The 26,994-nt window shown below is 37.2% G+C and overlaps 1 protein-coding gene and 2 long non-coding RNA genes across 7 annotated transcripts in view; 2 read left to right on the forward strand and 1 right to left on the reverse strand.

The window, feature by feature from the left end:
* Positions 1–26,994, forward strand: part of enpp2 (ectonucleotide pyrophosphatase/phosphodiesterase 2) — a 103,059-nt gene that overhangs the window by 53,856 nt on the left and 22,209 nt on the right. The gene's annotated exons all lie outside the window — the stretch shown is intronic.
* LOC128030144 (uncharacterized) lies at positions 562–24,906 on the reverse strand. Its single transcript, XR_008187836.1, has 3 exons — positions 24,766–24,906; positions 12,056–12,374; positions 562–909 (listed from the first exon to the last, which is right to left on the reverse strand). It is a non-coding gene; the product is annotated as an uncharacterized LOC128030144 (long non-coding RNA).
* Positions 8,988–24,761, forward strand: LOC128030143 (uncharacterized). Its single transcript, XR_008187835.1, has 3 exons — positions 8,988–9,485; positions 15,452–19,213; positions 23,420–24,761. It is a non-coding gene; the product is annotated as an uncharacterized LOC128030143 (long non-coding RNA).

Consider the following 26,994-nt stretch of genomic DNA (forward strand, 5'->3'; position numbering starts at 1 on the left):
GTTTTACACTCTTTTAGCTCTTCTGCGTTAAACTGCACCGATTTAGCAATAGAAGCTAGCATGGAGCTGTGCTGTTGCAACTGCGTACTAAATTCTTCCATGCGGTCGTCTACACGTTGACCGAGAGAGTTGATAGCATTCAGTATGGTCTCGGTGTTTGCTTCTTCTTGAGACATACCTTTCGTTTTCTTCTCCAGGTGTGTTTTTTCGGGGGTTTCCGTTGGGGTTGTCGGCCCTCGTTTGTTCTTGCTAACGTTAGCCATATCTGCATAGCCATGTTCATTCGTCTTCACACAGCTTTCAAATGCGAGATTTTTTTGCGCCGGAGACTTTCCGCTGTTGTTTTTCTTCATTTTCGTGCTGAGAATTGGACAAATTGCAGCTATTAGTGGATTTTTCTTTTTATGTTAACTATAACATCGGGACTTCTCGAGGAGCTCAGTGAGATGCGACTGCACGGACCGCCATCTTCCTAGCCACCCTCCCGACACAGGAAAATTGGATATCATTTGACTCGACATGACCAGTTGTGTGATTTTTGGCCAAACCATTCAGTAGTTATAAGCCAAAATATGCATTTTTCATATCTCCTGACCACTAGGTGGCGCTGTGTCGAAACACTGCAGGTAGTCTCAGTTCATGCTTGTTATAACACACGCCAAGTTTGGTCTCAATATGACAAACCGTTGCCGGGATATAGCCTCATGTGCATGTTTGCATGCTTTTCGTCAAATTTGTTTACGTGTCATTCGACAACAGTTGGACGAATCAACTTGAATTCCATAACTTTTTGCCAGCATGGTCTGAAGATGATCTGAGCCAATTTTCGTGGCAATCGGACTAACCGTCTAGGACGAGTTCGAAAAAGTAGGTTTTTCGAATAATTGAAAATAGCGAAAAAAACTAAACCTTGCGATTTTTGAATTTTGGGGTTCATTCAACTTGGCATGAGCCAAGGATTCAGAGGAAAAAAGAATTTCCATTTTCTGGCTTACGGTTCAAAAGTTATTAGCATACAAACATTGAAAGTTTGGACAAGTGGTGGCGCTAGAGAGTAGGAGATAGAGACTTCAAATTTGCTATAGTTAATGTTGGGACTGTCCTCTATCAGTGTGCCAAATTATACAACTTTCCCGCAATCGGTTCTATGGGCTGCCATAGACTTGCGGCGGAAGAAGAAGAATAATAATAACGCCAACGATTACAATAGGTGCCTACGCACCTTCGGTGCTTGGCCCCTAATAATAACGCCAACAAACACAATAGGTGCCTTCGCACCTTCGGTGCTTGGCCCCTAATAATAATAATAACGCCAACAAACACAATAGGTGCCTTCGCACCTTCGGTGCTTGGCCCCTAATAACGCCAACAAACACAATAGGTGCCTTCGCACCTTCGGTGCTTGGCCCCTAAATATAGCTGCAAGCAGCAATTACGGGGCCAAGCACTCCAACGGCAAATGTAGGAGCTAAGCATCGCATGAAGCATCACACCAAATACATTAATGAGCAATAACTGCAATTTTGGAATTATTGTATTTGAAATGGCAAAAAAAAAAAAAAAAAAAAATTTGATTCGAATTTGGTGAAAATCGGACATACGGTTGATGAGGAGTTCAAAAAAGTATGTTTTCAACATAAATCAAAATGGCGGACCGGAAGTTCAGCTTACTGTGGTATATTTGGTATCTATGTTATCGGCATAAGCCAGGGAATATTTTGAGCCCAGTTTCCTTCAAATAGGCTAATGCAATAAAAAGTTATTAGCATTTTAAAAAGTGTAGTTACTCATGGTTAATGAATGGTTTATTACTCTTGACCAATAGGTGGCGCTGTTACCAAATTTATGTGGTATGGTCAGTGTGAGGTGGCGATGACACATACAAAGTTTGGTGCAAATATGTCAAAGTGTTGCAGAGATACAGCCTCAAATGCATTTTGGCACCCTTCCAGCAAATTCGTTGATGCGCTAAATGAGAACCGTTACGTATATCGACACAAAATCCATAACTTTTTGCCAGCATGGTTTGAAGATGATTCACGTCAAATTTGGTGAAAATTGGGCTAACGGTCTAGGAGGAGTTCGAAAAAGTAGGTTTTCAACATTAAGCAAAATGGCGGACAGGAAGTATGGCCAATTTTCACATTATTGGTATCAATACTCTCGGCATGACCCACAGAATATAGTGAGACCATTTTAATTTTAATAGACTAATTTATTCAAAAGTTATTAGCATTTATGTGATATTTCATTATAACTATTGGCCACAAGGTGGCGCTGCCACCAAACTTTTTGAGTACCTTCAGGGCATGGAGCCGAATATTTTTGTAACTATTTGCGAAACAATACGATGCTGCGTTCAAAAAATACAGCATTTTAAAATATAATTCAAAATGGCCGACGCCTAAAATGGCCGACACAGGAAAATTGGATATCATTCGACTCGACATGACTCACTGAATCTAAAGAGACCAGTTGTGTGATTTTTGGCCAAACCATTCAGAAGTTATAAGCCAAAATATGCATTTTTCATATCTCCTGACCACTAGGTGGCGCTGTGTCGAAACACTGCAGGTCGTCTCAGTTCATGCTTGTTATAACACACACCAAGTTTGGCCTCAATATGCCAAACCGTTGCCGAGATATAGCCTCACGTGCATTTTTGCGTGCTTTTCGTCAAATTTGTTTACGTGTCATTCGACAACGGTTGGACGAATCAACTTGAACTCCATAACTTTTTGCCGGCCTGATCTGAAGATGATCTGAGACAATTTTCGTGGCAATCGGACTAACCGTCTAGGACGAGTTCGAAAAAGTATGTTTTTCGAATAATTGAAAATAACGAAAAAACTAAACCTTGCGATTTTTGAATTTCGGGATTTTTGAATTTCGGGATTCATTCGACTTGGCTTAAGCCAAGGATTCAGAGGAAAAAAGAATTTCCATTTTCTGGCTTACGGTTCAAAAGTTATTAGCATATAAACATTGAAAGTTTGGACAAGTGGTGGCGCTAGAGAGTTGGAGATAGAGACTTCAAATTTGCTGTAGTTAATGTTGGGACTGTCCTCTATCAGTGTGCCAAATTATACAACTTTCCCGCAATCGGTTCTATGGGCTGCCATAGACTTGCGGCGGAAGAAGAAGAAGAAGCAGAATAATAAATATAGCTGCAAGCAGCAATCACGGGGCCAAGCATTCCAGCGGCAACATCAGGAGCTAAGCATATGTAGCATCAGACCAAATGCAACAATGAATAATGAAATTAATAATTGCATGATTGTAATTGAAATGGCTGAAACTCGTTAATAAAAGTTCCACAGCGAGGAGCTAAGCATGGCATGGAGCATCAGACCAAATGCAACGAGTAAGAAAAGCAATTATTGGAAGAGTGTAATTGAAACAGCCAGTAAAACTCCAGTAAAATGATGCATTATCATTTTTGGAAAATAGTTGGCGCTGTAATCAAATTGCTTTGTTGTGTTCTGTGGGAGGTGACAATGTTGTGGGCAATTTCTTTCAAAATACTTACAGACCTTTAGGGCAATGAGTCGAACATGCCCACCGAGTTTTGTTCCAATCGACTTCCATTAACCTTGTCAAATAGGTGCTTAAAGTTGTTTGGCCAATGGCGGCCATGTTTTTTAAGATAAGTGAAATTCCTCATAGAGCACTTGTGCCACATTGGGCCATATCAATTTTCAAGTTGATTGGATCAACGGTTGCTTAGTTATAGCCATTTATTTTTTTTTCACCCTGTAGCGCCACCAAGTGGCAGATATGGAAAAAATAATAATAATTTGACTACAGTTTCTGTTCATGCATATGAGTTCTGAGTTTGGTGAAGATATCTCATTTTGTTCCCGAGTTATAGCCTTTTTCGTAAAATTGGTCCACGAATTTGAATGTTTTGGGTCACCTGGTTTTTTGTTCAGTCTTGATCAAACCACTGCAATAATATTCTCTGGACTCTCTAGATCAATAATTTTCAAAAATATGTTGCATTTTGTCCTTTGGTTAGCTATAAGAGGTCATTTAGGAAAGGGCCGTGGCCACATGTAACCTAAAGCCTATAAAACTGAAACAAAAACTCAAAACTTTATGAAACTTGGTTATAACATGTGAAAGATGACCCACCAAGCATGCAAAGTTTCATTAAGATCAGAAAATAGATGGTGCTATAACAGTTAAAATGGCCTAAAAAACTAAAGATTTCTGTTGTGAATGGCATTAAACTGCAAAAAAAAAGGGGTAATATAATCACACATGCATTAGATCTGTATTTTTTCTAAACAATCATGCAAAATTTAACAGAGATTAGGTAAAAAAGAACACTGTAATATTTATAAAGCTTCAAAACCCAGTGTTGAATAAAAAATTGCAATTATAACCACTAGATGTCACCGGAAGACCACTAATGAGCTCACTAAAGACTAAAACATTACAGTTTATGGGCTTGTTGAGGGATTCATCTAGAAAAAATGTATATTACTATTATTTAATATTACTGTTCAAGCATTTCAGATCACATTGAGTCAAAGTTTACCAATTTATTCATACAGATATATCTAATGTTTATAATTATGCCAGATTATGATTGCAATGAAACCTGAAAAATGACATAGAAGCCCATAAAAACAGAAGACTTGCAATAGGTTTTATCACCCATCATTTATTTTAATTATCTATATATATAATAAAATGTGTGCATCTGTGTGTGGGTTTAAGCATGCTTATTGAGTATTAATATAGTAGTTTAAACATTTCATGTTTGTGTGTGTCTGTAATTCTGTTCTATTCTTTTACTGTCAGCCATATCTAGGTTATTTAAAATCAGTGCAGTACTATTATCTAGACTGTGAAATTATACATAAATTGCGTATGCTTCTTTGGAATGAAATTAAGACAACATATAACAGTTATAAAGGTTAAAGAGACAGTGTTGTATGATAAATTGCATTTACGACCACTAGATGTCACTGGAAGACCACTATTGGGCTCACTAAAGACTAAAACATTACAGTTCATTGTCTCGATGATGGTTTCATCTAGAAAAATATATATTACTATTATTTAATATTACTGTTCAAGCATTTAAGATCACATTGAGTGAAAGTTCAACAATTTATTCATACATGTATATCAAATGTTTACTATTATGTCAGAATATGAATGCAATGAAACCTGACATAGAAATGTAAGAAAAGAAGTCTTTCTGTGAGTTGTGTGTCACCTATAATTTATTTCAAATATCTACATACAACAAAATGTGTGGGCATGTACTTCTCTGTGTGTGTGTGTGTGTGTGTGTGTGTGTGTAATCATGCTTATTGATTATTCATATAATAGTTGAACCATTTCATTTCTGTGTGTGAGTGTCTGTGAGCCTATTCTCCATGTTAGACAATGGCACACACAAGTTTGGCTTAATTACAACAAAGCTTTGCAGAGATATAGCCTCAGACTCATTTTGTGAAGATGCCTGACATCTGAAGCAGCGCTGTACAAAAACGGTTTCGTCTATTGACACGAAATCCATAACTTTTTGTCAGCACGGTCTGAAGATGATCTGATTCAATTTTGGTGAAAGTCAGACAAACGGTTGAGGATGAGTTTAAAAAAAAAGGTTTTCAACATGAATCAAAATGGCGGATAGGAAGTTTTGCTTAATATGACATAATTGGTATGTATGTTGTCGGCATGTCCCAAGGAACATTTTGAGACATGTTTCATGATAATAGGCTAATGCAATCAAAAGTTATTAGCATTATTGGAAATGTAATAATTAGCAGTTATTGATTGGTTTATTACTCTTGACCAATAGGTGGCGCTGTGACCAAAATGATGTGGGGTGGTCAATGTGATGTGACAATGTCACATATTAAGTTTTGTGTAAATATCTCCAACCTTTGCAGAGATACAGCCTCAGATGCAGTTTGGCATCTTTCCAGCAAATTCGTTGGTACGCTAATTGAAAACGGTTACGTGTATCGACACAAATTCCATAACTTTTTGCCAGCATGGTCTGAAGATGATCCAAATCAAATTTGGTGAAAATCTGAGCAACGGTCTAGGAGGAGTTCGAAAAAGTAGGTTTTCAACATGAATCAAAATGGCGGACAGGAAATTTTGCCAAATTTGACAAATGGGGTATCGGTGTTCTCGGCATGACCCAAGGAATCTATCAACATCAGTTTTGTTACAATAGGCTAATGTATGCAAAAGTTATTAGCATTTTTCGAAAAATCGTTATAACTATTGACCACAAGGTGGCGCTGCCCCCAATTTTTTTGTGTACATTCAGGGCATGGAGCCGGACATTTTTGTAATTATTTGCCAAACGATACGGAACTTCATTCTTAAGATACAGCAATTTACAACTAAATCCAAAATGGCCGACGCCCAAAATGGCCGAATTGGGAAAATTGTAGCAAAACCGTTCATATGTAGCATCAGACCAAATGCAACAACGAATAATGAAATTAATAATTGCATGATTGTAATTGAAATGGCTGAAAATCGTTAATAAAAGTTCCACAGCGAGGACCTAAGCATGGCATGGAGCATCAGACCAAATGCAACGAGTAAGAAAAGCAATTATTGGAAGAGTGTAATGGAAACAGCCAGTAAAACTCCAGTAAAATGATGCATTATCATTTTTGGAAAATAGGTGGCGCTGTAATCAAATCGCTTTGTTGTGTTCTGTGCGAGGTGACAATGTTGTGGGCAATTTCTTTCAAAATACTTACAGACCTTTAGGGCAATGAGTCGAACATGCCCACCGAGTTTCGTTCCGATGGACTTCCATTAACCTTGTCAAATAGGTGCTTAAAGTTGTTTGGCCAATGGCGGCCATGTTTTTTAAGATAAGTGAAATTCCTCATAGAGCACTTGTGCCACATTGGGCCATATCAATTTTCAATTGATTGGATCAACGGTTGCTTAGTTATAGCCATTTGATTTTTTTTCATCCTGTAGCGCCACCAAGTGGCAGATATGGAAAAAAAATAATAATTTGACTAAAGTTTTTGTTCATGCATATGAGTTCTGAGTTTGGTGAAGATATCTCATTTTGTTCCCGAGTTATAGCCTTTTTCGTAAAATTGGTCCACGAATTTGAATGTTTCGGGTCACCTGGTTTTTTGTTCAGTCTTGATCAAACCACTGCAATAATATTCTCTGGACTCTCTAGATCAATAATTTTCAAAAATATGTTGCATTTTGTCCTTTGGTTAGCTATAAGAGGTCATTTAGGAAAGGGCCGTGGCCACATGTAACCTAAAGCCTATAAAACTGAAACAAAAACTCAAAACTTTATGAAACTTGGTTATAACATGTGAAAGATGACCCACCAAGCATGCAAAGTTTCATTAAGATCAGAAAATAGCTGGTGCTATAACAGTTAAAATGGCCTAAAAAAACAAAAGATTTCTGTTGTGAATGGCATTAAACTGCAAAAAAAAAGGGGTAATATAATCACACATGCATTAGATCTGTATTTTTTCTAAACAATCATGCAAAATTTAACAGAGATTAGGTAAAAAAGAACACTGTAATATTTATAAAGCTTCAAAACCCAGTGTTGAATAAAAAATTGCAATTATAACCACTAGATGTCACCGGAAGACCACTAATGAGCTCACTAAAGACTAAAACATTACAGTTTATGGGCTTGTTGAGGGATTCATCTAGAAAAAATGTATATTACTATTATTTAATATTACTGTTCAAGCATTTCAGATCACATTGAGTCAAAGTTTACCAATTTATTCATACAGATATATCTAATGTTTATAATTATGCCAGATTATGATTGCAATGAAACCTGAAAAATGACATAGAAGCCCATAAAAACAGAAGACTTGCAATAGGTTTTATCACCCATCATTTATTTTAATTATCTATATATATAACAAAATGTGTGCATCTGTGTGTGGGTTTAAGCATGCTTATTGAGTATTAATATACTAGTTTAAACATTTCATGTTGGTGTGTGTGTCTGTAATTCTGTTCTATTCTTTTACTGTCAGCCATATCTAGGTTATTTAAAATCAGTGCAGTACTATTATCTAGACTGTGAAATTATACATAAATTGCGTATGCTTCTTTGGAATGAAATTAAGACAACATATAACAGTTATAAAGGTTAAAGAGACAGTGTTGTATGATAAATTGCATTTACGACCACTAGATGTCACTGGAAGACCACTAATGGGCTCACTAAAGACTAAAACATTACAGTTCATTGTCTCGATGATTGATTCATCTAGAAAAATATATATTACTATTATTTAATATTACTGTTCAAGCATTTAAGATCACATTGAGTGAAAGTTCAACAATTTATTCATACATGTATATCAAATGTTTACTATTATGTCAGAATATGAATGCAATGAAACCTGACATAGAAATGTAAGAAAAGAAGTCTTTCTGTGAGTTGTGTGTCACCTATAATTTATTTCAAATATCTACATACAACAAAATGTGTGGGCATGTACTTCTCTGTGTGTGTGTGTGTGTGTGTGTGTGTGTGCAATCATGCTTATTGATTATTCATATAATAGTTGAACCATTTCATTTCTGTGTGTGAGTGTCTGTGAGCCTATTCTCCATGTTAGACAATGGCACACACAAGTTTGGCTTAATTACAACAAAGCTTTGCAGAGATATAGCCTCAGACTCATTTTGTGAAGATGCCTGACATCTGAAGCAGCGCTGTACAAAAACGGTTTCGTCTATTGACACGAAATCCATAACTTTTTGTCAGCACGGTCTGAAGATGATCTGATTCAATTTTGGTGAAAATCAGACAAACGGTTGAGGATGAGTTTAAAAAAAAAGGTTTTCAACATGAATCAAAATGGCGGACAGGAAGTTTTGCTTAATATGACATAATTGGTATGTATGTTGTCGGCATGTCCCAAGGAACATTTTGAGACATGTTTCATGATAATAGGCTAATGCAATCAAAAGTTATTAGCATTATTGGAAATGTAAAAATTAGCGGTTATTGATTGGTTTATTACTCTTGACCAATAGGTGGCGCTGTGACCAAAATGATGTGGCGTGGTCAATGTGATGTGACAATGTCACATATTAAGTTTTGTGTAAATATCTCCAACCTTTGCAGAGATACAGCCTCAGATGCAGTTTGGCATCTTTCCAGCAAATTCGTTGGTACGCTAATTGAAAACGGTTACGTGTATCGACACAAATTCCATAACTTTTTGCCAGCATGGTCTGAAGATGATCCAAATCAAATTTGGTGAAAATCTGAGCAACGGTCTAGGAGGAGTTCGAAAAAGTAGGTTTTCAACATGAATCAAAATGGCGGACAGGAAATTTTGCCAAAATTGACAAATGGGGTATCGGTGTTCTCGGCATGACCCAAGGAATCTATCAACATCAGCTTTGTTACAATAGGCTAATGTATGCAAAAGTTATTAGCATTTTTCGAAAAAATCGTTATAACTATTGACCACAAGGTGGCGCTGCCCCCAATTTTTTTGTGTACATTCAGGGCATGGAGCCGGACATTTTTGTAATTATTTGCGAAACGATACGGAACTTCATTCTTAAGATACAGCAATTTACAACTAAATCCAAAATGGCCGACGCCCAAAATGGCCGAATTGGGAAAATTCGGTATCATTCGACTCGGAATGATGCACTGAATCTAAAGACACCACTTTTGTGATTTTTGGCAAAACCGTTCAGAAGTTATGAGCAAAAACATGCATTTTTCATATCTCCTGACCACTAGGGGGCACAGCGCCGAAACACTGCAGGTAGTCCCAGGGAATGGTTGTTATAAGACCCACCAAGATTGGTCTCAATAGGCCAAACCGTTGCGGAGATATAGCCTCACGTTCACGTTTGCGTGCTTTTCGAAGAATTCGTTCATGAGCTATTCGGAAACGGTTTGAGAAATCAACTTGAATTCCATAACTTTTTGCCAGCATGGTCTGAAGATTATCTGATTCAATTTTCGTGACAATCGGTGCAACGGCCTAGGACGATTTCGAAAAAGTAGGTTTTACGAACAATTGACGATAGCGAAAAAACTAAGCCTTGCGATTTTTGAATTTCGGTGTCCATTCGACTCGGCATGAGCCAAGGAATCACAGGAAAAAAGAATTTTCATTTTGTGGCTTACGGTTCAAGAGTTATTAGCATCAAGTTTTTGAAAGTTTAGACAATTGGTGGCGCTAGAGAGTTTGAGTTAGAGACTTCAAATTTGCTACGGTTAATGTTCAGACAGTCCTCTATTAGTGTGCCAAATTATACAACTTTCCCGCAATCGGTTCTATGGGCTACCATAGACTTGGGGTGGAAGAAGAAGAATAATAATAATAAATATAGCTGCAAGCAGCAATTACGGGGCCAAGCACTCCAACGGCAAATGTAGGAGCTAAGCATGGCATGAAGCATCACACCAAATACATTAATGAGCAATAACAGTAATTTTGGAATTATTGTAATTGAAATGGCAAAAAAAAAAATCATAATACCACCTCTAGTAGCATGATTACTTGGCTTATAAAGTTTGACCAATAGGTGGCACTGTTATGAAATCAATTTGGTGTACTCTGTTTGACTTTTCAATGACACACACAAAGTTTGGTGTTAATATGCCACAGCATTCCAGAGATGCAGCCTCAAGTGTCATTTTGTCATTGTGTTTCAACTTCGTCGCTTTGGTATGCGAAAACGGTTTTGTCTATCGACACAAAATCCATAACTTTGTGTCAACATAGTCTGAAGATCATCTGATTCGAATTTGGTGAAAATTGGACATACGGTTCATGAGGAGTTCGAAAAAGTAGGTTTTCCACATTAATCAAAATGGTGGACCGGAACTTCAGTAAACACTGGCATATTTGGTATCTATGTTATCGGCATAAGCCAGGGAATATTTTGAGCCCAGTTTCGTTGCAATAGGCTAATGGACTAAAAAGTTATTAGCATTTTAAAAAGTGTAATTACTCATGGTTAATGAATGGTTTATTACTCTTGACCAATAGGTGGCGCTGTTACCAAATTTATGTGGCATGGTCAGTGTGAGGTGGCGATGACACATACAAAGTTTGGTGCAAATATGTCAAAGTGTTGCAGAGATACAGCCTCAAATGCATTTTGGCACCCTTCCAGCAAATTCGTTGATGCGCTAAATGAGAACCGTTACGTATATCAACACAAAATCCATAACTTTTTGCCAGCATGGTCTGAAGATGATTCACGTCAAATTTGGTGAAAATTGGGCTAACGGTCTAGGAGGAGTTCGAAAAAGTAGGTTTTCAACATTAAGCAAAATGGCGGACAGGAAGTAAGGCCAATTTTCACATTATTGATATCAATACTCTCGGCATGACCCACAGAATATAGCGAGACCATTTTAATTTTAATAGACTAATTTATTCAAAAGTTATTAGCGTTTATGTGATATTTCATTATAACTATTGGCCACAAGGTGGCGCTGCCACCAAACTTTTTGAGTACCTTCAGGGCATGGAGCCGAATATTTTTGTAATTATTTGCGAAACGATACGATGCTGCGTTCAAAAAATACAGCATTTTGAAACATAATTCAAAATGGCCGACGCCTAAAATGGCCGACACAGGAAAATTGGATATCATTCGACTCGACATGACTCACTGAATCTAAAGAGACCAGTTGTGTGATTTTTGGCCAAACCATTCAGTAGTTATAAGCCAAAATATGCATTTTTCATATCTCCTGACCACTAGGTGGCGCTGTGTCGAAACACAGCAGGCAGTCTCAGTTCATGCTTGTTATAACACACGCCAAGTTTGGTCTCAATATGACAAACCGTTGCCGGGATATAGCCTCACATGCATGTTTGCGTGCTTTTCGTCAAATTTGTTTACGTGTCATTCGACAACAGTTGGACGAATCAACTTGAATTCCATAACTTTTTGCCAGCATGGTCTGAAGATGATCTGAGCCAATTTTCGTGGCAATCGGACTAACCGTCTAGGACGAGTTCGAAAAAGTAGGTTTTTCGAATAATTGAAAATAGCGAAAAAACTAAACCTTGCGATTTTTGAATTTTAGGGTTCATTCGACTTGGCCTGAGCCAAGGATTCAGAGGAAAAAAGAATTTCCATTTTCTGGCTTACGGTTCAAAAGTTATTAGCATACAAACATTGAAAGTTTGGACAAGTGGTGGCGCTAGAGAGTAGGAGTTAGAGGCTTCAAATTTGCTATAGTTAATGTTGGGACTGTCCTCTATCAGTGTGCCAAATTATACAACTTTCCCGCAAACGGTTCTATGGGCTGCCATAGACTTGCGGCGGAAGAAGAAGAAGAAGAATAATAATAACGCCAACGAAAACAATAGGTGCCTACGCACCTTCGGTGCTTGGCCCCTAATAATAATAACGCCAACGAACACAATAGGTGCCTTCGCACCTTCGGTGCTTGGCCCCTAATAACGCCAACGAACACAATAGGTGCCTTCGCACCTTCGGTGCTTGGCCCCTAAATATAGCTGCAAGCAGCAATCACGGGGCCAAGCATTCCAGCGGCAACATCAGGAGCTAAGCATATGTAGCATCAGACCAAATGCAACAATGAATAATGAAATTAATAATTGCATGATTGTAATTGAAATGGCTGAAAATCGTTAATAAAAGTTCCACAGCGAGGAGCGAAGCATGGCATGGAGCATCAGACCAAATGCAACGAGTAAGAAAAGCAATTATTGGAAGAGTGTAATTGAAACAGCCAGTAAAACTCCAGTAAAATGATGCATTATCATTTTTGGAAAATAGTTGGTGCTGTAATCAAATCGCTTTGTTGTGTTCTGTGGGAGGTGACAATGTTGTGGGCAATTTCTTTCAAAATACTTACAGACCTTTAGGGCAATGAATCGAACATGCCCACCGAGTTTCGTTCCGATCGACTTCCATTAACCTTGTCAAATAGGTGCTTAAATTTGTTTGGCCAATGGCGGCCATGTTTTTTAAGATAAGTGAAATTCCTCATAGACACTTATGCCACATTGGGCCATACCAATGTTCAAGTTGATTGGATCAGCGGTTGCTTAGTTATAGCCATTTTAGTTTTTTTTTTCATCCTGTAGCGCCACCAAGTGGCAGATATGGAAAAAAAAAATAATTTGACTAAAGTTTTTGTTCATGCATATGAGTTCTGAGTTTGGTGAAGATATCTCATTTTGTTCCCGAGTTATAGCCTTTTTCATAAAATTGGTCCACGAATTTGAATGTTTTGGGTCACCTGGTTTTTTGTTCAGTCTTGATCAAACCACTGCAGTAATATTCTCAGGACTCTCTAGATCAATAACTTTGAAAAAATATGTTGTATTTTGTCCTTTGGTTAGATAACATTTAAACAGGCCTAAAAAACAAAAGATTTCTGTTGTGAATGGCATTAAACTGCAAAAAGAAAAAGGGGTAATATAATCACACATGCATTAGATCTGTATTTTTTCTAAACAATCATGCAAAATTTAACAGAGATTAGGTAAAAAAGAACACTGTAATATTTATAAAGCTTCAAAACCCAGTGTTGAATAAAAAATTGCAATTATAACCACTAGATGTCACCGGAAGACCACTAATGAGCTCACTAAAGACTAAAACATTACAGTTTATGGGCTTGTTGAGGGATTCATCTAGAAAAAATGTATATTACTATTATTTAATATTACTGTTCAAGCATTTCAGATCACATTGAGTCAAAGTTTACCAATTTATTCATACAGATATATCTAATGTTTATAATTATGCCAGATTATGATTGCAATGAAACCTGAAAAATGACATAGAAGCCCATAAAAACAGAAGACTTGCAATAGGTTTTATCACCCATCATTTATTTTAATTATCTATATATATAACAAAATGTGTGCATCTGTGTGTGGGTTTAAGCATGCTTATTGAGTATTAATATAGTAGTTTAAACATTTCATGTTTGTGTGTGTCTGTAATTCTGTTCTATTCTTTTACTGTCAGCCATATCTAGGTTATTTAAAATCAGTGCAGTACTATTATCTAGACTGTGAAATTATACATAAATTGCGTATGCTTCTTTGGAATGAAATTAAGACAACATATAACAGTTATAAAGGTTAAAGAGACAGTGTTGTATGATAAATTGCATTTACGACCACTAGATGTCACTGGAAGACCACTAATGGGCTCACTAAAGACTAAAACATTACAGTTCATTGTCTCGATGATTGATTCATCTAGAAAAATATATATTACTATTATTTAATATTACTGTTCAAGCATTTAAGATCACATTGAGTGAAAGTTCAACAATTTATTCATACATGTATATCAAATGTTTACTATTATGTCAGAATATGAATGCAATGAAACCTGACATAGAAATGTAAGAAAAGAAGTCTTTCTGTGAGTTGTGTGTCACCTATAATTTATTTCAAATATCTACATACAACAAAATGTGTGGGCATGTACTTCTCTCTGTGTGTGTGTGTGTGTGTGTGTGTAATCATGCTTATTGATTATTCATATAATAGTTGAACCATTTCATTTCTGTGTGTGAGTGTCTGTGAGCCTATTCTCCATGTTAGACAATGGCACACACGAGTTTGGCTTAATTACAACAAAGCTTTGCAGAGATATAGCCTCAGACTCATTTTGTGAAGATGCCTGACATCTGAAGCAGCGCTGTACAAAAACGGTTTCGTCTATTGACACGAAATCCATAACTTTTTGTCAGCACGGTCTGAAGATGATCTGATTCAATTTTGGTGAAAATCAGACAAACGGTTGAGGATGAGTTTAAAAAAAAGGGTTTTCAACATGAATCAAAATGGCGGACAGGAAGTTTTGCTTAATATGACATAATTGGTATGTATGTTGTCGGCATGTCCCAAGGAACATGTTGAGACATGTTTCATGATAATAGGCTAATGCAATCAAAAGTTATTAGCATTATTGGAAATGTAATAATTAGCGGTTATTGATTGGTTTATTACTCTTGACCAATAGGTGGCGCTGTGACCAAAATGATGTGGCGTGGTCAATGTGATGGGACAATGTCACATATTAAGTTTTGTGTAAATATCTCCAACCTTTGCAGAGATACAGCCTCAGATGCAGTTTGGCATCTTTCCAGCAAATTCGTTGGTACGCTAATTGAAAACGGTTACGTGTATCGACACAAATTCCATAACTTTTTGCCAGCATGGTCTGAAGATGATCCAAATCAAATTTGGTGAAAATCTGAGCAACGGTCTAGGAGGAGTTCGAAAAAGTAGGTTTTCAACATGAATCAAAATGGCGGACAGGAAATTTTGTCAAAATTGACAAATGGGGTATCTGTGTTCTCGGCATGACCCAAGGAATCTATCAACATCAGCTTTGTTACAATAGGCTAATGTATGCAAAAGTTATTAGCATTTTTCGAAAAATCGTTATAACTATTGACCACAAGGTGGCGCTGCCCCCAATTTTTTTGTGTACATTCAGGGCATGGAGCCGGACATTTTTGTTATTATTTGCGAAACGATACGGAACTTCATTCTTAAGATACAGCAATTTACAACTAAATTCAAAATGGCCGACGCCCAAAATGGCCGAATTGGTAAAATTCGGTATCATTCGACTCGGAATGATGCACTGAATCTAAAGACACCACTTTTGTGATTTTTGGCAAAACCGTTCAGAAGTTATGAGCAAAAACATGCATTTTTCATATCTCCTGACCACTAGGGGGCACAGCGCCGAAACACTGCAGGTAGTCCCAGGGAATGGTTGTTATAAGACCCACCAAGATTGGTCTCAATAGGCCAAACCGTTGCGGAGATATAGCCTCACGTTCACGTTTGCGTGCTTTTCGAAGAATTCGTTCATGAGCTATTCGGAAACGGTTTGAGAAATCAACTTGAATTCCATAACTTTTTGCCAGCATGGTCTGAAGATTATCTGATTCAATTTTCGTGACAATCGGTGCAACGGCCTAGGACGAGTTCGAAAAAGTAGGTTTTACGAACAATTGACGATAGCGAAAAAACTAAACCTTGCGATTTTTGAATTTCGGTGTCCATTCGACTCGGCATGAGCCAAGGAATCACAGGAAAAAAGAATTTTCATTTTGTGGCTTACGGTTCAAGAGTTATTAGCATCAAGTTTTTGAAAGTTTAGACAATTGGTGGCGCTAGAGAGTTTGAGTTAGAGACTTCAAATTTGCTACGGTTAATGTTCAGACAGTCCTCTATTAGTGTGCCAAATTATACAACTTTCCCGCAATCGGTTCTATGGGCTACCATAGACTTGGGGTGGAAGAAGAAGAATAATAACGCCAACAAACACAATAGGTGCCTTCGCACCTTCGGTGCTTGGCCCCTAATAATAATAATAATAATAAGAAGAACCGGAACAAAAACAATAGGTGCCTCGCACCTTCGGTGCTTGGCCCCTAATAACGCCAACGAAAACAATAGGTGCCTACGCACCTTCGGTGCTTGGCCCCTAATAACAAACAAACAAAAAACAAACAATTCGCACCTTCGGTGCTTGGCCCCTAAATATAGCTGCAAGCAGCAATCACGGGGGCCAAGCATTCCAGCGGCAACATCAGGAGCTAAGCATATGTAGCATCAGACCAAATGCAACAATGAATAATGAAATTAATAATTGCATGATTGTAATTGAAATGGCTGAAAATCGTTAATAAAAGTTCCACAGCGAGGAGCTAAGCATGGCATGGAGCATCAGACCCAATGCAACGAGTAAGAAAAGCAATTATTGGAAGAGTGTAATTGAAACAGCCAGTAAAACTCCAGTAAAATGATGCATTATCATTTTTGGAAAATAGGTGGCGCTGTAATCAAATCGCTTTGTTGTGTTCTGTGGGAGGTGACAATGTTGTGGGCAATTTCTTTCAAAATACTTACAGACCTTTATGGCAATGAGTCGAACATGCCCACCGAGTTTCGTTCCGATCGACTTCCATTAACCTTGTCAAATAGGTGATTAAAGTTGTTTGGCCAATGGTGGCCATGTTTTTTAAGATAAGTGAAATTCCTCATAGAGCACTTGTGCCACATTGGGCCATATCAATTTTCAAGTTGATTGGATCAACGGTTGCTTAGTTATAGCAATTTGATTTTTTTTCATCCTGTAGCGCCACCAAGTGGCAGATATGGAAAAATAATAATAATTTGACTAAAGTTTTTTTTCATGCATATGAGTTCTGAGTTTGGTGAAGATATCTCATTTTGTTCCCGAGTTATAGCCTTTTTCGTAAAATTGGTCCACGAATTTGAATGTTTTGGGTCACCTGGTTTTTTGTTCAGTCTTGATCAAACCACTGCAGTAATATTCTCAGGACTCTCTAGATCAATAACTTTGAAAAAATATGTTGTATTTTGTCCTTTGGTTAGCTATAAGAGGTCATTTAGGAAAGGGCCGTGGCCACATGTAACCTAAAGCCTATAAAACTGAAACAAAAACTCAAAACTTTATGAAACTTGGTTATAACATGTGAAAGATGACCCACCAATCATGCAAAGTTTCATTAAGATCAGAAAATAGCTGGTGCTATAACATTTAAACAGGCCTAAAAAACAAAAGATTTCTGTTGTGAATGGCATTCAACTGCAAAAAAAAAAGGGATAATATAATCACACATGCATTAGATCTGTATTTTTTCTAAACAATCATGCAAAATTTAACAGAGATTAGGTAAAAAAGAACACTGTAATATTTATAAAGCTTCAAAACCCAGTGTTGAATAAAAAATTGCAATTATAACCACTAGATGTCACCGGAAGACCACTAATGAGCTCACTAAAGACTAAAACATTACAGTTTATGGGCTTGTTGAGGGATTCATCTAGAAAAAAATGTATATTACTATTATTTAATATTACTGTTCAAGCATTTCAGATCACATTGAGTCAAAGTTTACCAATTTATTCATACAGATATATCTAATGTTTATAATTATGCCAGATTATGATTGCAATGAAACCTGAAAAATGACATAGAAGCCCATAAAAACAGAAGACTTGCAATAGGTTTTATCACCCATCATTTATTTTAATTATCTATATATATAATAAAATGTGTGCATCTGTGTGTGGGTTTAAGCATGCTTATTGAGTATTAATATAGTAGTTTAAACATTTCATGTTTGTGTGTGTCTGTAATTCTGTTCTATTCTTTTACTGTCAGCCATATCTAGGTTATTTAAAATCAGTGCAGTACTATTATCTAGACTGTGAAATTATACATAAATTGCGTATGCTTCTTTGGAATGAAATTAAGACAACATATAACAGTTATAAAGGTTAAAGAGACAGTGTTGTATGATAAATTGCATTTACGACCACTAGATGTCACTGGAAGACCACTAATGGGCTCACTAAAGACTAAAACATTACAGTTCATTGTCTCGATGATTGATTCATCTAGAAAAATATATATTACTATTATTTAATATTACTGTTCAAGCATTTAAGATCACATTGAGTGAAAGTTCAACAATTTATTCATACATGTATATCAAATGTTTACTATTATGTCAGAATATGAATGCAATGAAACCTGACATAGAAATGTAAGAAAAGAAGTCTTTCTGTGAGTTGTGTGTCACCTATAATTTATTTCAAATATCTACATACAACAAAATGTGTGGGCATGTACTTCTCTCTGTGTGTGTGTGTGTGTGTGTGTGTGTGTGTGTGTAATCATGCTTATTGATTATTCATATAATAGTTGAACCATTTCATTTCTGTGTGTGAGTGTCTGTGAGCCTATTCTCCATGTTAGACAATGGCACACACGAGTTTGGCTTAATTACAACAAAGCTTTGCAGAGATATAGCCTCAGACTCATTTTGTGAAGATGCCTGACATCTGAAGCAGCGCTGTACAAAAACGGTTTCGTCTATTGACACGAAATCCATAACTTTTTGTCAGCACGGTCTGAAGATGATCTGATTCAATTTTGGTGAAAATCAGACAAACGGTTGAGGATGAGTTTAAAAAAAAGGGTTTTCAACATGAATCAAAATGGCGGACAGGAAGTTTTGCTTAATATGACATAATTGGTATGTATGTTGTCGGCATGTCCCAAGGAACATGTTGAGACATGTTTCATGATAATAGGCTAATGCAATCAAAAGTTATTAGCATTATTGGAAATGTAATAATTAGCGGTTATTGATTGGTTTATTACTCTTGACCAATAGGTGGCGCTGTGACCAAAATGATGTGGCGTGGTCAATGTGATGGGACAATGTCACATATTAAGTTTTGTGTAAATATCTCCAACCTTTGCAGAGATACAGCCTCAGATGCAGTTTGGCATCTTTCCAGCAAATTCGTTGGTACGCTAATTGAAAACGGTTACGTGTATCGACACAAATTCCATAACTTTTTGCCAGCATGGTCTGAAGATGATCCAAATCAAATTTGGTGAAAATCTGAGCAACGGTCTAGGAGGAGTTCGAAAAAGTAGGTTTTCAACATGAATCAAAATGGCGGACAGGAAATTTTGTCAAAATTGACAAATGGGGTATCTGTGTTCTCGGCATGACCCAAGGAATCTATCAACATCAGCTTTGTTACAATAGGCTAATGTATGCAAAAGTTATTAGCATTTTTCGAAAAATCGTTATAACTATTGACCACAAGGTGGCGCTGCCCCCAATTTTTTTGTGTACATTCAGGGCATGGAGCCGGACATTTTTGTTATTATTTGCGAAACGATACGGAACTTCATTCTTAAGATACAGCAATTTACAACTAAATTCAAAATGGCCGACGCCCAAAATGGCCGAATTGGTAAAATTCGGTATCATTCGACTCGGAATGATGCACTGAATCTAAAGACACCACTTTTGTGATTTTTGGCAAAACCGTTCAGAAGTTATGAGCAAAAACATGCATTTTTCATATCTCCTGACCACTAGGGGGCACAGCGCCGAAACACTGCAGGTAGTCCCAGGGAATGGTTGTTATAAGACCCACCAAGATTGGTCTCAATAGGCCAAACCGTTGCGGAGATATAGCCTCACGTTCACGTTTGCGTGCTTTTCGAAGAATTCGTTCATGAGCTATTCGGAAACGGTTTGAGAAATCAACTTGAATTCCATAACTTTTTGCCAGCATGGTCTGAAGATTATCTGATTCAATTTTCGTGACAATCGGTGCAACGGCCTAGGACGAGTTCGAAAAAGTAGGTTTTACGAACAATTGACGATAGCGAAAAAACTAAACCTTGCGATTTTTGAATTTCGGTGTCCATTTGACTCGGCATGAGCCAAGGAATCACAGGAAAAAAGAATTTTCATTTTGTGGCTTACGGTTCAAGAGTTATTAGCATCAAGTTTTTGAAAGTTTAGACAATTGGTGGCGCTAGAGAGTTTGAGTTAGAGACTTCAAATTTGCTACGGTTAATGTTCAGACAGTCCTCTATTAGTGTGCCAAATTATACAACTTTCCCGCAATCGGTTCTATGGGCTACCATAGACTTGGGGTGGAAGAAGAAGAATAATAACGCCAACAAACACAATAGGTGCCTTCGCACCTTCGGTGCTTGGCCCCTAATAATAATAATAATAAGAAGAAGAACCGGAACAAAAACAATAGGTGCCTCGCACCTTCGGTGCTTGGCCCCTAATAACGCCAACGAAAACAATAGGTGCCTACGCACCTTCGGTGCTTGGCCCCTAATAACAAACAAACAAAAAACAAACAATTCGCACCTTCGGTGCTTGGCCCCTAAATATAGCTGCAAGCAGCAATCACGGGGGCCAAGCATTCCAGCGGCAACATCAGGAGCTAAGCATATGTAGCATCAGACCAAATGCAACAATGAATAATGAAATTAATAATTGCATGATTGTAATTGAAATGGCTGAAAATCGTTAATAAAAGTTCCACAGCGAGGAGCTAAGCATGGCATGGAGCATCAGACCCAATGCAACGAGTAAGAAAAGCAATTATTGGAAGAGTGTAATTGAAACAGCCAGTAAAACTCCAGTAAAATGATGCATTATCATTTTTGGAAAATAGGTGGCGCTGTAATCAAATCGCTTTGTTGTGTTCTGTGGGAGGTGACAATGTTGTGGGCAATTTCTTTCAAAATACTTACAGACCTTTATGGCAATGAGTCGAACATGCCCACCGAGTTTCGTTCCGATCGACTTCCATTAACCTTGTCAAATAGGTGATTAAAGTTGTTTGGCCAATGGTGGCCATGTTTTTTAAGATAAGTGAAATTCCTCATAGAGCACTTGTGCCACATTGGGCCATATCAATTTTCAAGTTGATTGGATCAACGGTTGCTTAGTTATAGCAATTTGATTTTTTTTCATCCTGTAGCGCCACCAAGTGGCAGATATGGAAAAATAATAATAATTTGACTAAAGTTTTTTTTCATGCATATGAGTTCTGAGTTTGGTGAAGATATCTCATTTTGTTCCCGAGTTATAGCCTTTTTCGTAAAATTGGTCCACGAATTTGAATGTTTTGGGTCACCTGGTTTTTTGTTCAGTCTTGATCAAACCACTGCAGTAATATTCTCAGGACTCTCTAGATCAATAACTTTGAAAAAATATGTTGTATTTTGTCCTTTGGTTAGCTATAAGAGGTCATTTAGGAAAGGGCCGTGGCCACATGTAACCTAAAGCCTATAAAACTGAAACAAAAACTCAAAACTTTATGAAACTTGGTTATAACATGTGAAAGATGACCCACCAATCATGCAAAGTTTCATTAAGATCAGAAAATAGCTGGTGCTATAACATTTAAACAGGCCTAAAAAACAAAAGATTTCTGTTGTGAATGGCATTCAACTGCAAAAAAAAAAGGGATAATATAATCACACATGCATTAGATCTGTATTTTTTCTAAACAATCATGCAAAATTTAACAGAGATTAGGTAAAAAAGAACACTGTAATATTTATAAAGCTTCAAAACCCAGTGTTGAATAAAAAATTGCAATTATAACCACTAGATGTCACCGGAAGACCACTAATGAGCTCACTAAAGACTAAAACATTACAGTTTATGGGCTTGTTGAGGGATTCATCTAGAAAAAAATGTATATTACTATTATTTAATATTACTGTTCAAGCATTTCAGATCACATTGAGTCAAAGTTTACCAATTTATTCATACAGATATATCTAATGTTTATAATTATGCCAGATTATGATTGCAATGAAACCTGAAAAATGACATAGAAGCCCATAAAAACAGAAGACTTGCAATAGGTTTTATCACCCATCATTTATTTTAATTATCTATATATATAATAAAATGTGTGCATCTGTGTGTGGGTTTAAGCATGCTTATTGAGTATTAATATAGTAGTTTAAACATTTCATGTTTGTGTGTGTCTGTAATTCTGTTCTATTCTTTTACTGTCAGCCATATCTAGGTTATTTAAAATCAGTGCAGTACTATTATCTAGACTGTGAAATTATACATAAATTGCGTATGCTTCTTTGGAATGAAATTAAGACAACATATAACAGTTATAAAGGTTAAAGAGACAGTGTTGTATGATAAATTGCATTTACGACCACTAGATGTCACTGGAAGACCACTATTGGGCTCACTAAAGACTAAAACATTACAGTTCATTGTCTCGATGATGGTTTCATCTAGAAAAATATATATTACTATTATTTAATATTACTGTTCAAGCATTTAAGATCACATTGAGTGAAAGTTCAACAATTTATTCATACATGTATATCAAATGTTTACTATTATGTCAGAATATGAATGCAATGAAACCTGACATAGAAATGTAAGAAAAGAAGTCTTTCTGTGAGTTGTGTGTCACCTATAATTTATTTCAAATATCTACATACAACAAAATGTGTGGGCATGTACTTCTCTGTGTGTGTGTGTGTGTGTGTGTGTGTGTGTGTGTACTCATGCTTATTGATTATTCATATAATAGTTGAACCATTTCATTTCTGTGTGTGAGTGTCTGTGAGCCTATTCTCTATGTTAGACAATGGCACACACAAGTTTGGCTTAATTACAACAAAGCTTTGCAGAGATATAGCCTCAGACTCATTTTGTGAAGATGCCTGACATCTGAAGCAGCGCTGTAAAAAAACGGTTTCGTCTATTGACACGAAATCCATAACTTTTTGTCAGCACGGTCTGAAGATGATCTGATTCAATTTTGGTGAAAATCAGACAAACGGTTGAGGATGAGTTTAAAAAAAAAAGGTTTTCAACATGAATCAAAATGGCGGACAGGAAGTTTTGCTTAATATGACATAATTGGTATGTATGTTGTCGGCATGTCCCAAGGAACATTTTGAGACATGTTTCATGATAATAGGCTAATGCAATCAAAAGTTATTAGCATTATTGGAAATGTAATAATTAGCGGTTATGGATTGGTTTATTACTCTTGACCAATAGGTGGCGCTGTGACCAAAATGATGTGGCGTGGTCAATGTGATGTGACAATGTCACATATTAAGTTTTGTGTAAATATCTCCAACCTTTGCAGAGATACAGCCTCAGATGCAGTTTGGCATCTTTCCAGCAAATTCGTTGGTACGCTAATTGAACACGGTTACGTGTATCGACACAAATTCCATAACTTTTTGCCAGCATGGTCTGAAGATGATCCAAATCAAATTTGGTGAAAATCTGAGCAACGGTCTAGGAGGAGTTCGAAAAAGTAGGTTTTCAACATGAATCAAAATGGCGGACAGGAAATTTTGCCAAAATTGACAAATGGGGTATCGGTGTTCTCGGCATGACCCAAGGAATCTATCAACATCAGTTGTGTTACAATAGGCTAATGTATGCAAAAGTTATTAGCATTTTTCGAAAAATCGTTATAACTATTGACCACAAGGTGGCGCTGCCCCCAATTTTTTTGTGTACATTCAGGGCATGGAGCCGGACATTTTTGTAATTATTTGCGAAACGATACGGAACTTCATTCTTAAGATACAGCAATTTACAACTAAATTCAAAATGGCCGACGCCCAAAATGGCCGAATTGGGAATATTCGGTATCATTCGACTCGGAATGATGCACTGAATCTAAAGACACCACTTTTGTGATTTTTGGCAAAACCGTTCAGAAGTTATGAGCAAAAACATGCATTTTTCATATCTCCTGACCACTAGGGGGCACAGCGCCGAAACACTGCAGGTAGTCCCAGGGAATGGTTGTTATAAGACCCACCAAGATTGGTCTCAATAGGCCAAACCGTTGCGGAGATATAGCCTCACGTTCACATTTGCGTGCTTTTCGAAGAATTCGTTCATGAGCTATTCGGAAACGGTTCGAGAAATCAACTTGAATTCCATAACTTTTTGCCAGCATGGTCTGAAGATTATCTGATTCAATTTTCGTGACAATCGGTGCAACGGCCCAGGACGAGTTCGAAAAAGTAGGTTTTATGAACAATTGACGATAGCGAAAAAACTAAACCTTGCGATTTTTGAATTTCGGTGTCCATTCAACTCGGCATGAGCCAAGGAATCACAGGAAAAAAGAATTTTCATTTTGTGGCTTACGGTTCAAGAGTTATTAGCATCAAGTTTTTGAAAGTTTAGACAATTGGTGGCGCTAGAGAGTTTGAGTTAGAGACTTCAAATTTGCTACGGTTAATGTTCAGACAGTCCTCTATTAGTGTGCCAAATTATACAACTTTCCCGCAATCGGTTCTATGGGCTACCATAGACTTGGGGTGGAAGAAGAAGAGGAAGAATAATAACGCCAACAAACACAATAGGTGCCTTCGCACCTTCGGTGCTTGGCCCCTAAATATAGCTGCAAGCAGCAATTACGGGGCCAAGCACTCCAACGGCAAATGTAGTAGCTAAGCATCGCATAAAGCATCACACCAAATACATTAATGAGCAATAACAGCAATTTTGGAATTATTGTATTTGAAATGGCAAAAAAAACACCAATACCACCTCTAGTAGCATGATTACTTGGTTTATCAAGCTTGACCAATAGGTGACACTGTTATAAAATCAATTTGGTGTACTCTGTGTGACTTTTCAATGACACACACAAAGTTTGGTGTCAATATGCCAAAGCATTCCAGGGATACAGCCTCAAGTGTCATTTTCTCATTGTGCCTCAAATTCGTCGATGTGGTATGCGAAAACGGTTTTGTCTATCGACTCAAAATCCATAACTTTGAATCAGTATAGCCTGAAGATCATTTGATTCGAATTTGGTGAAAATCGGACATACGGTTGATGAGGAATTCGAAAAAGTATGTTTTCAACATAAATCAAAATGGCGGACCGGAAGTTCAGCTTACCGTGGTATATTTGGTATCTATGTTATCGGCATAAGCCAGGGAATATTTTGAGCCCAGTTTCATTCAAATAGGCTAATGCATTAAAAAGTTATTAGCATTTTAAAAAGTGTAATTACTCATGGTTAATGAATGGTTTATTACTCTTGACCAATAGGTGGCGCTGTTACCAAATTTATGTGGCATGGTCAGTGTGAGGTGGCGATGACACATACAAAGTTTGGTGCAAATATGTCAAAGTGTTGCAGAGATACAGCCTCAAATGCATTTTGGCACCCTTCCAGCAAATTCGTTGATGCGCTAAATGAGAACCGTTACGTATATCGACACAAAATCCATAACTTTTTGCCAGCATGGTCTGAAGATGATTCACGTCAAATTTGGTGAAAATTGGGCTAACGGTCTAGGAGGAGTTCGAAAAAGTAGGTTTTCAACATTAAGCAAAATGGCGGACAGGAAGTAAGGCCAATTTTCACATTATTGGTATCAATACTCTCGGCATGACCCACAGAATATAGCGAGACCATTTTAATTTTAATAGACTAATTTATTCAAAAGTTATTAGCATTTATGTGATATTTCATTATAACTATTGGCCACAAGGTGGCGCTGCCACCAAACTTTTTGAGTACCTTCAGGGCATGGAGCCGAATATTTTTGTAATTATTTGCGAAACGATACGATGCTGCGTTCAAAAAATACAGCATTTTAAATCATAATTCAAAATGGCCGACGCCTAAAATGGCCGACACAGGAAAATTGGATATCATTTGACTCGACATGACTCACTGAATCTAAAGAGACCAGTTGTGTGATTTTTGGCCAAACCATTCAGTAGTTATAAGCCAAAATATGCATTTTTCATATCTCCTGACCACTAGGTGGCGCTGTGTCGAAACACTGCAGGTAGTCTCAGTTCATGCTTGTTATAACACACGCCAAGTTTGGTCTCAATATGACAAACCGTTGCCGGGATATAGCCTCACGTGCATGTTTGCGTGCTTTTCGTCAAATTTGTTTACGTGTCATTCAACAACAGTTGGACGAATCAACTTGAATTCCATAACTTTTTGCCAGCATGGTCTGAAGATGATCTGAGCCAATTTTCGTGGCAATCGGACTAACCGTCTAGGACGAGTTCGAAAAAGTAGGTTTTTCGAATAATTGAAAATAGCGAAAAAACTAAACCTTGCGATTTTTGAATTTTGGGGTTCATTCGACTTGGCATGAGCCAAGGATTCAGAGGAAAAAAGAATTTCCATTTTCTGGCTTACGGTTCAAAAGTTATTAGCATACAAACATTGAAAGTTTGGACAAGTGGTGGCGCTAGAGAGTAGGAGATAGAGACTTCAAATTTGCTATAGTTAATGTTGGGACTGTCCTCTATCAGTGTGCCAAATTATACAACTTTCCCGCAATCGGTTCTATGGGCTGCCATAGACTTGCGGCGGAAGAAGAAGAATAATAATAACGCCAACGATTACAATAGGTGCCTACGCACCTTCGGTGCTTGGCCCCTAAATATAGCTGCAAGCAGCAATCACGGGGCCAAGCATTCCAGCGGCAACATCAGAAGCTAAGCATATGTAGCATCAGACCAAATGCAACAATGAATAATGAAATTAATAATTGCATGATTGTAATTGAAATGGCTGAAAATCGTTAATAAAAGTTCCACAGCGAGGAGCGAAGCATGGCATG

The sequence above is a fragment of the Carassius gibelio genome, chromosome A16 (genome assembly GCF_023724105.1).
Source record: "Carassius gibelio isolate Cgi1373 ecotype wild population from Czech Republic chromosome A16, carGib1.2-hapl.c, whole genome shotgun sequence".
Taxonomy (NCBI): domain Eukaryota; kingdom Metazoa; phylum Chordata; class Actinopteri; order Cypriniformes; family Cyprinidae; genus Carassius; species Carassius gibelio.